Raw genomic sequence first — 14,883 nt, forward strand, 5'->3', positions numbered from 1 at the left:
ATAAATTGTAAACAATTTTATCTATTTGCAAATTTTATCTATTATCAGACTGATTGAGACAGCTCTTGTTTTACGAAGGTATTTGTATGTAATTTATCTATTTATTTAATATGTTATTGGCTTTTATTTAGTATGTTTATAAAGTTTTATCGATATTTTAAAGTGCTTATTTTAATAAGATCTATTTTATAACACTATATCTTGTATAGTATTACAGAGACTGAGAAAAGGTGTAAAGGATTCATTTATTTACTCAAAGTTTAACAGAAGGCACCTCTTGGGCTTATAGATTAGCCGACATTTATGGCTTAAACCAAAAGTAATGAATTTGACTTAATTAAGTAAACGGTAGTTAGCCCAAGGGCTGCGCAGATAGAGAAACTCGCAAGTTGGCTCTAACCTAATGGAGAGAATATTGCAACGACGTAGAATACGTCTCTCAATACGAAGTAGAATATAGCTCTCAAGAGAATCAAATAAGCAACGTGGACACCAATAGGCGGAACATGCTGTGATTCCTACCCTCTAAAACATTCCTTTAAATACTATCCACTTTCTAACTCATTTGAATACACGTGAGTTAGAAATTTACATTCTAGCAGGAAAATGGGAAACGAGAAGGAGAGAAAAACAAATTAACAGGTTAATGAAACTAAATAAACTTTACAAACTAATTAACACTCATTTCTTCTTGCTTCGAATGCTATGTGGAGACAGCATGCAGATAGGGAGAAACTAGTTAACCATGTAGCGGGGAAAAGAAACGATACAGTTTTCCCTTTGCCCTTGTGAACTAATTACATTATTTCATTAATGATGAGGGTATATGGATAGGATGTAGAGGCGGAATTGGAGGAGGCACAACACCGCGCAACTCGTTTTGTTTTAAATTTCTGATTTTAAATAAAATCTATGATGCAATTCAAAACTGTATATTTGAAGTAATTAATAAGGGATTTTACCGCACAAAAGAGTTAAAAATAGTAATTCAAGCAACCCAACATACTATGGATTCCTTTCTCTTTATATTCGTTTCGTCGCTGCTTTAGAATTAAAATCATGTAATATTTTTTTCATCTTGATCAAAACATCCCGAGGAGGTGTTTTTATTACTTTGATAGATTCTTAAATTAATGAGAAGTGAAGGGTGAAGCAAAATTACATTTGCTCTATATGTGGCGTTTAAGAGACTGCATTTCTAAATATCTATTAATACACACGGTAGAACTTTAATAAAAGGCGATATTTGTCATACACATTTGTAATACACTTCAGTAAAAAATATTTAAAACTTATATAATTTATGAGAACATTGAAATTATATAAGTAAAGTATTTTTCATAATTTGATTATTGGAATAAAACGCTAATCCATCAATATATCAGGAAAATTGCCTGAGATTTTATTTTTAGCAAAATTCTTCTACGTTTACTAAGTACGTTGAGGTTACATAGTTTTAAGACACTTACGTAGGGAAAGTCTTAAACAATTCCTTACACGTCAAAGAAGCATGATAATGTACGTATCGGTTTCAGATCTCTATTTGTAAGAGAGTTAAATTTCGGAATATTTAAACAAACGAAATTCAGTTTGTATCTGACTTCTTAAATCGATGTTTTCAACGTTACCTTTTAACGGATGAAATGATAAAGTCATATAATCTCGACAAATTTGCAGAGCTATTTTTCGCGTATTACAGAATTAGTTTTTTTTCCTCAGTTCTTTTAAAAAATATCTTTAATATATGCTTCTTCATAGAAACCCTTATAAAATTTGCTTAAACGTGTCATAGGTTAGGTTAGGTATAAGCGCAGGGCCTTCTATTATTTACCATGAATAAGTAGGTAAATGCCCCTTACACTAGTTATCCAGTTTAATAATGCATTCCTAGGACACTCTGTGTTTTTCTGGTGTCGGGATGCAATTGCTGTATGGTGCAACAGACATAGCAAGCTCTGCCATCACTGGCGATGTCACCGGATATCTCATCTTATGTCTGGACCTGCGATATTATCGAAACATTTATCGTGTAGCATTTACATTCAGTAATTACGTAGCTCCTACATGATTCAGATTACACCATTCAAACTTCACCAGATATAACATTTATTCGATACAATTGCGTACCGGTCACTAGATATTTTACGTTTTTGAAAACAGATTATATAAATAAAAAAATCATACAACTTGTTCTCATGATATGCATTCAATGGTTACAGTGTGATTACACTAAATATAATTCACTTTATTTACACACAGTGTTTGCCATATGATTACATAATTACTTAAATAGTCTGTTACTGGGTATAATAATGAGAGATTAATCGAAAAGAAGCAAGCAAGAGGCTATCCGCAGTTCTCTTGCCTTAGCGTGGATTTCTGGAACCTAGCATTCCATAAAATTTTCCAACATAAATGGTTATCTCACACCAAAAGCGTTGCCTTCGCCGACGATGTGGCCTTTGTTGCCAATGGAGAATTCAAGACGTGCTCATGAATAAGGTCAAAACAAGTGTCATAGGATCAAAATTTCTGTAATCCGAAAGCTTATCTTAATTGATTAATTTCTAAAATTATAGCATTTTATATAAGAAAAATTTAGTCGCGTATTCTTTTTTAAACATATTGTGCATGTATCTGTTAATTACTCTTAGTCTTAATTTTAACGTGCTCTAGAGTGTGCATATAAGCAAAGTCTTATATTAAAATGAAGTTCATGAGAGAAGAAAGATAATTCTATTATAATGTTCCTCAGTACTTTGTCTAGATAAAATGTCAAGGAACTTAGTGAACTAAGTAGCGAATTACCGTTGAGTTCAAGTAGTTACTACAGAGACTTACAAACCTACCAGATATGTTTAATAAAATTTCGTATAAGCTGGAATTACAAGAAGGAAATTCTCGGCGTTCAAGAAAGTTCGCAGATTCGATCTTATTATTGGAATTAAACTTTTCGCTTATTTTCTTGGATATATTACAGTCTCACAATGCAGCTAATTTATTTCGCAACTTCCAGTACACATTCTGTTTGGAGAAATTTTTTTTTGTGTGTGTATTCGTAAATCGTATAAGAACTGATATTATTGCTTTTATATGAATTTTAAGAAAATGAACTAATCCTCTGTTAGAAACGTTCGCGAAGAAGTCACATAAAATGCGTGAAGTCTCCAGTAATTGAATTTGACTTTTAGAAGATGTTGGTGCACTCTACATGAAAGAAACTATGAAATGACATCATGTGAGACAACGCAGTTTTTGTTATGATGCAAACAGAATTCAGTGATATTTTTACAATGCAGCTTGAAGTTTCAATTTATGCAAATACATTCAAACAAAGAAATTTGTGTTTTTTTTTGCTTAGAAACAGATCCTCGCCAAGTCATAACCACTTTATTTGCCAAATTTCTCACCGTCTCTATCCTCTGTTCTCTCGTATGAATATGGTTCTACTAAGTCAATGTTTTCAGGCTATTCTAGCAATCCAAAACGGCCCGACGGCAGATTGGAAAAAAAAAAGCCATTCTTTGAATGTGTGTAATAATGTCAGGAGCACCGTAGCGATAGAGATGTGTATGCTTCAGTAGATATTATTTCAAAGGTAACAAGGTTATAACTTTTTACATTTTTGATGGAACTAAAACCATTTTCCCCGAACATTTGAACATAGGAGTATACTTTTTAAACAAATGCTTATTTACTTTGGAGCTCTTTTTGAAAAGATATGAATGCTATTTTTAAAACTCGGGGAGCGAAAATATCTATTTTCGACATTTTTAGCTTTGTACATTTCGATTACAGCATGCCATAAATTCTACGGACTTGTTTTGATTGCATTCTCTTGATTTGTCTCGTATGAATACCCTTTTATTCACTTAAAGAAATAATAACAGATGGCCCCATCTTGGGCTTACAAGAAAGCCTCCATTTGGGCTTTTAAATCATGATAAAAAAATAATAAACTAATCTCACACTAAACTAACTAGACTTAGCCGAAGCTAGACACAAATGCCTAACGTAGTTGCCCCTTAAATTAAACTAGCCGGCGATTATCAACAGGAACGGCCGAGCGCAATAGATTCAAGAACGAAGTAGCCAGAAGGCAAACACTCGCTTTAAGGACTCCTAAGCACTCTCTCTGAAGTAACTTGAACTTTCCTTAAATACTTATTTTAACTCATTAGTACAAAACGCGATACGAAAAACTCATTCTGGTAAGGAATTGTAGTGTGAAACAAGAATTGAAAGGAAAGGGTTTCAAAATTAAAGATAACTATTATAAAATTAAAATATATTTTACACTATTCTAAGATTTTATTAAATTGCTTTTGTCTACACTTAAATTTTCTTATGGGAAATCATCATCATGAATCATGCATGAACATCAGTTTTTAAAACTCTGTCACTGACATTTCTAGGAGCTACGTTGACATTATTATACAAAATTTGGGTATTATGTCGTGATGAAAATGAGATAAATTTGCTAAATATCTGAATGCTATGATATAATCATTAAAAAAGATTTTTTTGGCTTTAAAAAAGATTTTTTTGGCTTTAAAACTATATACATTGTGTCTTTAAATCGTATAAGAACTGATATTATTGCTTTTATATGAATTTTAAGAAAATGAACTAATCCTCTGTTAGAAACGTTCGCGAAGAAGTCACATAAAATGCGTGAAGTCTCCAGTAATTGAATTTGACTTTTAGAAGATGTTGGTGCACTCTACATGAAAGAAACTATGAAATGACATCATGCGAGACAACGCAGTTTTTGTTATGATGCAAACAGAATTCAGTGATATTTTTACAATGCAGCTTGAAGTTTCAATTTATGCAAATACATTCAAACAAAGAAATTTGTGTTTTTTTTTGCTTAGAAACAGATCCTCGCCAAGTCATAACCACTTTATTTGCCAAATTTCTCACCGTCTCTATCCTCTGTTCTCTCGTATGAATATGGTTCTACTAAGTCAATGTTTTCAGGCTATTCTAGCAATCCAAAACGGCCCGACGGCAGATTGGAAAAAAAAAAGCCATTCTTTGAATGTGTGTAATAATGTCAGGAGCACCGTAGCGATAGAGATGTGTATGCTTCAGTAGATATTATTTCAAAGGTAACAAGGTTATAACTTTTTACATTTTTGATGGAACTAAAACCATTTTCCCCGAACATTTGAACATAGGAGTATACTTTTTAAACAAATGCTTATTTACTTTGGAGCTCTTTTTGAAAAGATATGAATGCTATTTTTAAAACTCGGGGAGCGAAAATATCTATTTTCGACATTTTTAGCTTTGTACATTTCGATTACAGCATGCCATAAATTCTACGGACTTGTTTTGATTGCATTCTCTTGATTTGTCTCGTATGAATACCCTTTTATTCACTTAAAGAAATAATAACAGATGGCCCCATCTTGGGCTTACAAGAAAGCCTCCATTTGGGCTTTTAAATCATGATAAAAAAATAATAAACTAATCTCACACTAAACTAACTAGACTTAGCCGAAGCTAGACACAAATGCCTAACGTAGTTGCCCCTTAAATTAAACTAGCCGGCGATTATCAACAGGAACGGCCGAGCGCAATAGATTCAAGAACGAAGTAGCCAGAAGGCAAACACTCGCTTTAAGGACTCCTAAGCACTCTCTCTGAAGTAACTTGAACTTTCCTTAAATACTTATTTTAACTCATTAGTACAAAACGCGATACGAAAAACTCATTCTGGTAAGGAATTGTAGTGTGAAACAAGAATTGAAAGGAAAGGGTTTCAAAATTAAAGATAACTATTATAAAATTAAAATATATTTTACACTATTCTAAGATTTTATTAAATTGCTTTTGTCTACACTTAAATTTTCTTATGGGAAATCATCATCATGAATCATGCATGAACATCAGTTTTTAAAACTCTGTCACTGACATTTCTAGGAGCTACGTTGACATTATTATACAAAATTTGGGTATTATGTCGTGATGAAAATGAGATAAATTTGCTAAATATCTGAATGCTATGATATAATCATTAAAAAAGATTTTTTTGGCTTTAAAAAAGATTTTTTTGGCTTTAAAACTATATACATTGTGTCTTTAAATCGTATAAGAACTGATATTATTGCTTTTATATGAATTTTAAGAAAATGAACTAATCCTCTGTTAGAAACGTTCGCGAAGAAGTCACATAAAATGCGTGAAGTCTCCAGTAATTGAATTTGACTTTTAGAAGATGTTGGTGCACTCTACATGAAAGAAACTATGAAATGACATCATGCGAGACAACGCAGTTTTTGTTATGATGCAAACAGAATTCAGTGATATTTTTACAATGCAGCTTGAAGTTTCAATTTATGCAAATACATTCAAACAAAGAAATTTGTGTTTTTTTTTGCTTAGAAACAGATCCTCGCCAAGTCATAACCACTTTATTTGCCAAATTTCTCACCGTCTCTATCCTCTGTTCTCTCGTATGAATATGGTTCTACTAAGTCAATGTTTTCAGGCTATTCTAGCAATCCAAAACGGCCCGACGGCAGATTGGAAAAAAAAAAAGCCATTCTTTGAATGTGTGTAATAATGTCAGGAGCACCGTAGCGATAGAGATGTGTATGCTTCAGTAGATATTATTTCAAAGGTAACAAGGTTATAACTTTTTACATTTTTGATGGAACTAAAACCATTTTCCCCGAACATTTGAACATAGGAGTATACTTTTTAAACAAATGCTTATTTACTTTGGAGCTCTTTTTGAAAAGATATGAATGCTATTTTTAAAACTCGGGGAGCGAAAATATCTATTTTCGACATTTTTAGCTTTGTACATTTCGATTACAGCATGCCATAAATTCTACGGACTTGTTTTGATTGCATTCTCTTGATTTGTCTTGTAAATAATAAATGCCTTGACATTGAGATTTAATTTAGCACAAAATAATCATTTCTGTATATAAGTACCTTGAGGAAAATACAAATTTTAATAGCAAATTAAAGCAATGAAAAGTCTTGATTACGTACCTATTGATTTTACTTCTTCGGGGAAAATATTTTTTTGCCTTTGCCCGTAATTCTATCTTATTTGGTGTAGCGTAACCACTTTGCCTTTCACTGCGTAATTCTATCATCAGTCATTATTACATGAGCGGTCGAAAATTTTGCAGCATTTTGGCGCATCCACTTGCGGAAGGCTACATCATCGACATTATCATAATCACCAAACTGTGTGTGGCAAATTAATTAAAATGGAAGATAATATTTTCCCCCCTACTAAACGTGCACGAAGATAAGCGTTATCGTTTTCCACTTATCTGACCCACACAGCAATTACCAGCCTATGTAGCATCAGTTTTTAACAGAAGAGCGTATCATTAACAACTGGTTGCAAGACATATACGGAATTAATGACGATGAATGCAAATAAATGCACTTGCTGATCCACATTAGGCGACAGAATGATAATTTAAGAAACTGATTAAGAATTCAGTTACTATTATGTTTTTGAATGCGTAAATGTCATCCTTTTCTTTTAAATCTGTTTACAAAATATAAAATACAAGTATTTTTGAGTTTCTATACTCCTGGATGGCAAGTGATTCTCAAACGATATACTACAGCGCATATTTTTTCAGTAAATTGAAGACAGTTTCTAAACACATATATTAATGCTTTTGTACTTTAATATACAGTTAGAGCATGAAAGGTATTATTTCTTGCATTGAATATAGTTTGGTACTTATCAAAAACGAGAAATTTTAATCTGAAATACTGCAATAAATTATGGGACAGCTATCAGTGATAAAAGTCGGCAAAAAGCTCGGTCTGAACATTGTTTATTTGGCACATTGATTTGTGGTGTTTATTTCCTAGTTTAGGTACGTTATTTAAGCGTGAAAGAACTGAACTGAATTCCTAATAACCACAGTTCTGCAGTTACAAAAATAATATTTTATTAACAAGCACGAATTCAGATTTTGGGAACTTTACGTACAGGTATTAAAACGTAAGAAAATTTGTAAAAAGAAAATATTATTATGTAAATTCTATGAAACATTATATAAAACTGATATATAAAATAGCCACCTACGCCTTTTAAAAAATTTAATTTATTAATTTAAAAGTTTAATTTATTGAAATTTTTCCCAAATTTTTGTTTGCTTATATAATAGGAGCTCTGAAAACTCCTGATACGATTGTTCAAGATTAAACAACTTAAAAACATCTGATATTTATGACTATTTAGCGTAGGATTCTGCTATTATTTTTAAAATCTCAATAGTTCAGTTTTATTTCACAAAATAGCATCTTCAACTTCTAAAGAAACTGAATTAGTTTTGGTTATGAATTATTTAATTCAAAGTGCATGAAGCTGTCTAAGCTCATTTCTAATTTTGAACAACAGCATGTAAAAGGACGGAATCAGATGCTTTTGGAACTTTTCCTCCCTTGTCCTGGATTCGAGCTGTCACCGCGCAGCCAGATTCCGTAAATCGCAGTACTGAAAGGAAAGGGTACAGGACTTACTTAAATTAGAGCAGCTTTTCCCAACCAGGATTCCGCGAAACATTGTTGAAACTTCCGCAAGAAATAGGTAAATAACACCTACATCATAAAAGAAAAATATATTTTTCCCTGATTCAGTATTGTACTCAAGTAACTTCGATGGGGGAGGGGGGGAAGCGGGTGTGACTGTGATAAGAGTCCAGGTCGGTACCAAAACGAGTCCGTTTATGAGATCATTACGGAGGATTCACAAATAAGTCATGAAGCCGCTTTAAGTTTAGGACCAGATCAGCTGTCAGCAACAAAATGCTGCGATCTTAACCGCTTTTCTACTAGTACCTTACCCTTTGGATTGGTTGATTGGTTCGAGTTTTATACCACCAAAAGATGTGGCCGGTCAAAGATAAATCAATGAAGTATATGAATTAGGGGTGGGAAGATTAAATTTTTTTCTAACATTTTGATGACTTCGATGTAAAATTAAAATTTTTGATACTGATATAGTGTAATAATTACTAAAATCCTTAAATCCTAACGATTTCGTAGTTACGTGTTGTTGAGACATTAGGATTTTGAAAACAGGAGACTTGAAAAATGCGCAACGTTTTCGCCGGGAATCGAACCACGGACCTCTGTAATACACGCCCAGCAGGCAGACCACTACACCACGAAGGCACGCTAAGAAGGCGGGAGAAATACCTTACATACTCCCACTTTTAAAAGGCGACTGGGGTTTTTAGGGGACCCAATCGCCAAATCCTGGGTGTGGAGAATCATCATTTAGTTCAGGTGCCACTCCACAGACATTATGTATTTTTGGAAGCAGAAGTGAAAAATGAGCAACGCCTTCGCCAGGAATCGAACCACGGACATCTGGAATACGCGCCCAGCATGCAGACCACTACACCACGAAGACACTCTAAGAAGGCTGGAGAAATACCTTATAGTGTAAGCATGAGCAGTAAAACATTAATAATGTTACGAATTTTGTACTTTGATATGTAATTTTATTAGAATTACAAGTCAAATTGTTGTATTTTTCTGTGTAATGTAGCGCAAGACAAATTGTAAGAGAAAGCTATGCCGGAAAAGTAGGAATCCAGAGGCACGTACATTTAACATTGAGTAAATGGGTATCTCGGTAATTTGCATTGAAATTGAATAAATGTAATTGACCACTATGTTAGCTGTAACCGTAATTCCACCCTCTTATTGTTTTCCAGCAATTTCCAGAAGCAAAAAGGACGAGAAATATCTCGCGGCCGGTTGGAAACTATTTCAGGCCGAAGAGAGAGCATCTGCTCTCAGTTGCTTAGTTACTGCTGTTACGAGTTTTCTAGTTTCGCGTAAAGAGATATTCGAGTTAACTTTTTCTTTAAATGCCCTTTTCGTAGTGTTGTATTTAATGTTCTTAGTAGTTTGAAATGTAACTACTGATTATACTGTGTGATATTGTAAACGCTTGTACGAATATTTCTGGGAAAAATTCCAGTGTTCTGAAATATTTCTTTTGATAAAAAAATTAATTTCTATTAACCTATTATCGGACTTGTGCATTCAGTCTATTACGAAACCGTACGCACGCAACAATAATAACATGAAGACTGAACGTAAGTAGAGATGAGAAATGCACCGCATTTGTGTCAAATTAAAAATAATAAAAGTATATAAATAAAATAACTTGAAAACGCAATAAAACTGCTAAAGGCGTAGCCATAAGAAACAAACATCAAAAGACTGTAAAACATGATAGTTTTTAAAAAATTAAAAACTTTGGAATGAGAGATTTCCTCGATAAAACCACTTAGTGAACTACAGAGGTGTTGAAATATATTTATAGTTACTAATTAAAATAAAGACGCTCAATAAATATGATGTACAGCAAGAAGAACACTTTAATTTTTCCAGATTGGTATACTTTCTCCTTTCAGCAAATGTTGATTGGGTGTGTCTAGACTAACCGATTTACAAATGAGCCAAAAAAGATCTTCCACCTTACGATTTCTGGTCAACTTTCATTCTACTTTTGGCTTCACATTTCTCAGCTTATTATTCATTTGCATATCGCAAAATTTTAGCCATTTTGAGAAGATTTTTAATTTCAGCACTTCTAACGCCAATGAATTGCTGTAGCCAGAGAAAGATTCCAGTGACCTTAATACACTTATAGAAATCTGACTAAACGATATACCTTTTGTTGCACTGCTTAGCGATAAAAGACAGAGCTAATGAAATTGCAGTGATTTCAGCAGTATCATTGCAGTCATTCACTACAGGATCCGTGCAGTCTGTACTATTCATTTTGTGATTACATATGTGGTTCCTTCGTTGGGACTTTATATTTTTTAAAAAAAGAACGAGAATATTTACAAAGAAATACTTTTATTTCAGACGCTTCCGTTTGCGTAAAAATGAAATATGATAACTGTCATTCCAAAATGGAATTTTATACAATTTCAAAATGATTAACGACATGTAAAACTAAGAAAAAAATATGTTTTGTTACCCATCTGCTGTTTCTGAAAGAGATATTTTTGATCAAGCATTTATTTACTATGATTCCTATTAAAATATTTATTGAATTTGTTTTGATTATTTATTTTGGTATGATCCTTGTTATTAACCCCTCCCCAATTTTCATAACTTTGCCGCAGAATTATACATGTTTATTATACATGTTAGTCTTACAATTCAAAATTATTTTCCTAGTACGTAGTCCCTTTGGTGAAAAGACCGTTGCGGATCAATTGGCAACTGAGTGAAAAGAGCAGAAAACATTCCACTTCCATAATGCGCTTGATTTCTGTCTCTGAATTGGCTGATTAAGTAGCTTGACGTATGTAACGTTAGCATGAATCCTCTTCTTTTGTAATGTCTGAGTTGGACATACTCCTTCCAAAACAAATTAGTGCTTTGCCATTGCCTATATACAAAAGTGTAATTGAGAAAGTCGAAACACCGAATCCAACGTTCCAAGTCTTAGTATTTTCATGTTGTTATATCAGACGATATCTAGAGCGAAATCTTACTAGTTAAAAGTATAATCTCTGTAAGCTTAGGTAACTAAAAGCCAAAGATGTGTACACTTTATTCTCTATGTTCTAATCGTTAGCTTTAAAAAGATGATATATCAAACTTACTCATAGATTAATATATGACTCTAATTCATCTGATTAAAGGAACTTTAGTTTATATCTTAATAAATGTAACAAAGTTATCCAAGACGTTGGGAAGTGCCTTAAGTGAAAACTCCTCCAGATTTCTTATATGGAATTGTTTTTCGAGCTTATCAATGGAAAGCAGTGGCTGTAGCTCTTATTAAAGGCGAAATTTTAATCACAGTTTACTTAATTTATCATAATCTCAAGTTTCAAGTGAAAATCTTGCATTTTAGCTTACATTTAAAAATGACAAAGTAATCCTTTTTTCAATATAATATATGTGAAACAGGAAATTAAAAGATATGATTGCATTATATACTAAATGTTCTTAAATGGCAGTACAATCATTTAAAAAGAAAAATTAAAATGCAGGGTTTAAATCTGAAAAATTTATGTCTGGTTATTCAAATGATAACTACATGTTTCTCGAATGAAATTCGACAGTAAAGTAAATGAGGTTAATTATTTTATTTAACATTTGCATCATAAATTAAATTGCAGCTTCTCCCAAAATTATACGTCCAACAAAATTGGAGCTCTTGTTAAATTTAGATTCTTTTTTGTGGATGACTTGAAAGGACTATTTATCTTGAACTAATTATATAAATTCTAAATGGAAATGTAATTGTGCTTGCTATTTTCTTTATACTGACGTAACGTAATAGAAACTTAAGTGACGGAATGATAAATCGTGGTTGAATGTTTTCTGCCACCCGAAAGTCAATATCAGCGATATGAGTTATTAAGAATGCTGAAAGAAAACTCTGCACTCAGCTCTTCTTTTCTTTCCTATTTTAATCAGGTTTCCGTAAAATTTTAACTGTTTTTTCCTGCAAGAAAATAAACTGATTTTTCACGTGCCAGCCGAATGTTTTAAAGCAATTTTACTTGTTTTTAATTTAATCTGCTTACCATTTCCGTATTTGCCATCATATTCAGACAGCATACTTCCTCTTTTCTAAATTTCAAGCGCAAAATGCTTCTCGAAAATATTATGATGCAATTTGTAAGTATCTAGTATGAGAGAACAAAAAATTGTTTAATTAAATTAATTTTTGTTCAGAAAATGTTTTAAAAATAATTTCAGAATAGAAATTTTATGCATGAAAAATGTTTAAAATAAATCTCATTTCTCTCGAACTTCTGATTTAAAGGAAAAGTGTAAAAAAAAGGAAAGGTGAAAAATATGAGTTAAAAATTTCCTCTTTCATTTGTTATTTTATATTAAATGCTAAATATTAGGCTTAGATTTGACATATTTTACTTCTAGTAAGAATTTTTAGAAATACGTTATTAATAAGCTATATTTATTACTGGATATTCTCTTCTTGCTTAAAACTCCTTTTCATAGAATTGCCTTGTCTTATATTAACTTAATTTTAAATTTTACTATACTAGTGTTATCGATCAAATAGAATGGGGAAAAATAAGATACTCACATTTCATGTTGAGTTAATATTAAAAATTAGTAACCCAACTCGAAATTCAAGTTTTTTTTCCATTTAAGGAGAACTAATCTAGAGACGAAAACAAATGAATACATTACCATTTTTATTTTAAAAAATTCCTTTTGAAACTTCTAGAAAACATCTTCTGGTGGAGATGAGAGATAAGATTTCCTCACAAAAACACAGGACCTATCTCAAGAGGCATGAAAAGCTGTCAACAACGATGATAGCTCGTAAAAGTCACGACAATTCTTCTTAGTTACCTCAAGAGCAACTACTGATGCTCAAAGTAAAAGATTTTATGAACTTTCACTCTTTGACGTCATATTTTTATCACTCGAATCTGACATTTGTGAATAAATTATTATGATTAGAATCCTTTTAAGATTCAAATTTGGACTGAAGAAACAAGCAAACAGTTCTCCAGAAAACATAATTTTCCGTTAAACCAGAGTTATTCTTGATTACGATTGTTTATGAGATGAACTGAAAACAAATTACCTAAAATTTAGTTACACTGTAAATAAATGAATAAAATAAGTCACTTCTGTGGTTAACTGCTACAGAGCCCTCGGTAACCTACCGCAGGAAAGCGAAACAACAAATCGACCACAAAAGTAATCACCGATTGTTATAAACGAAATTGTATCGAAATTGATGTAAATTTAATATATATATAATGGATTAGAATTTTGTATTTCATAATATTGCATAATATATACAGTAAGTATAATGATGAAACTAATTTCTAATGTACAGGTAACTTCGGATTAACCAGGCCTTGTTAAAAAATAAGTTTATTTATTGCGAAACGATGGAAAAATTACGATCAGAAACAATCAGTGTAAAATAAAACTCTACGGAAAGCACAAAAAAGAAAACGAAAACATTTGTGTGAAAATAGCGATGGTAAGTGATTTTCAAAGTATTTGGAAGCTATTTTTCAAGAAAACATAGTAGGCATTTATGTTTCACCTTCTGTATGTTCTCCTTCAGTACTTTGCCAAAAACAAAACATATGATATTAAAAGTAAAAATTATTTTAACCTGAATGCTATATTTCGTAATGATATTTTAGCCCTACTGTGAAACTTTCAGCTTAAGAATAAAATCCACCTTAATTCAAAAAAATTGATTTGCATATATTAATTTTAAAATGCTACCGATGTCATACTTATTTGCGTGTAATCCAGAATATATAAATCGTATGCAATAAAAAATGCAATCAACTTTATTTAGGCGAGTTTGAATTCAGCGACATTATTTTGAATTTCTCGAACAATTTATAACTTAGCTTTCTCATATGTAACGATGTTTAGTCTTCTGCTATTTATATTGTGCTTTGAATGCTGATTTAATTTACGTTAAAAGATTTTAGTTTAGTAGTTAAATTTTAGTTTATAGTAGAAGAGTAATTTTTTAAATTATACTGCCAAAACGTACTTTTTAAATGATTTAAAAATATGTAAACAATTATTTGAAGTACAGTAAAACTTTCCTTAAGAACTATACCCCTGAAAATGCTTATGCTAAGTATCTCTGAGTGAACAAACATTGAAAATGAATATCACTAATAATTATGCTTTGTGAAGCAATCTCCTCCATTAAATACCAAAATGGTACGGAAATACGGATGGTCGTTACAGGGAGCTTTTATTGTAAATTTATACTTTTATACATGTCATGACATTGTTACATGTCAGTGATGTAAAAGATACTATATAATCATAAAATTGTATTGCTTTAGTTCTGTAGGTTTGAAGTGATGGTTAATAAGAATA

General features: G+C 31.8%; 1 protein-coding gene across 3 annotated transcripts in view; it reads right to left on the reverse strand.

Annotated features, from left to right (window-relative positions):
- LOC118181427 (uncharacterized) overlaps positions 1-13,369 on the reverse strand; it is an 83,629-nt gene extending 70,260 nt beyond the window's left edge. The window contains exon 1 of one of the 3 annotated variants that reach the window (XM_085808750.1): positions 13,201-13,369. The gene's annotated coding sequence lies outside the window, so the exon portion shown is untranslated. Of the gene's footprint in view, positions 1-7,011; positions 7,168-13,093; positions 13,175-13,200 lie in introns of those variants that run through there. The other 2 variants (XM_085808752.1, XM_085808751.1) reach the window with 2 other exon arrangements.
- Between the last annotated feature and the right edge of the window lie 1,514 nt (positions 13,370-14,883).

This window comes from Stegodyphus dumicola, chromosome X2 (genome assembly GCF_044657685.1).
Source record: "Stegodyphus dumicola isolate Sdum_Otavi_A_Nest chromosome X2, ASM4465768v1".
Taxonomy (NCBI): Eukaryota; Metazoa; Arthropoda; class Arachnida; order Araneae; family Eresidae; genus Stegodyphus; species Stegodyphus dumicola.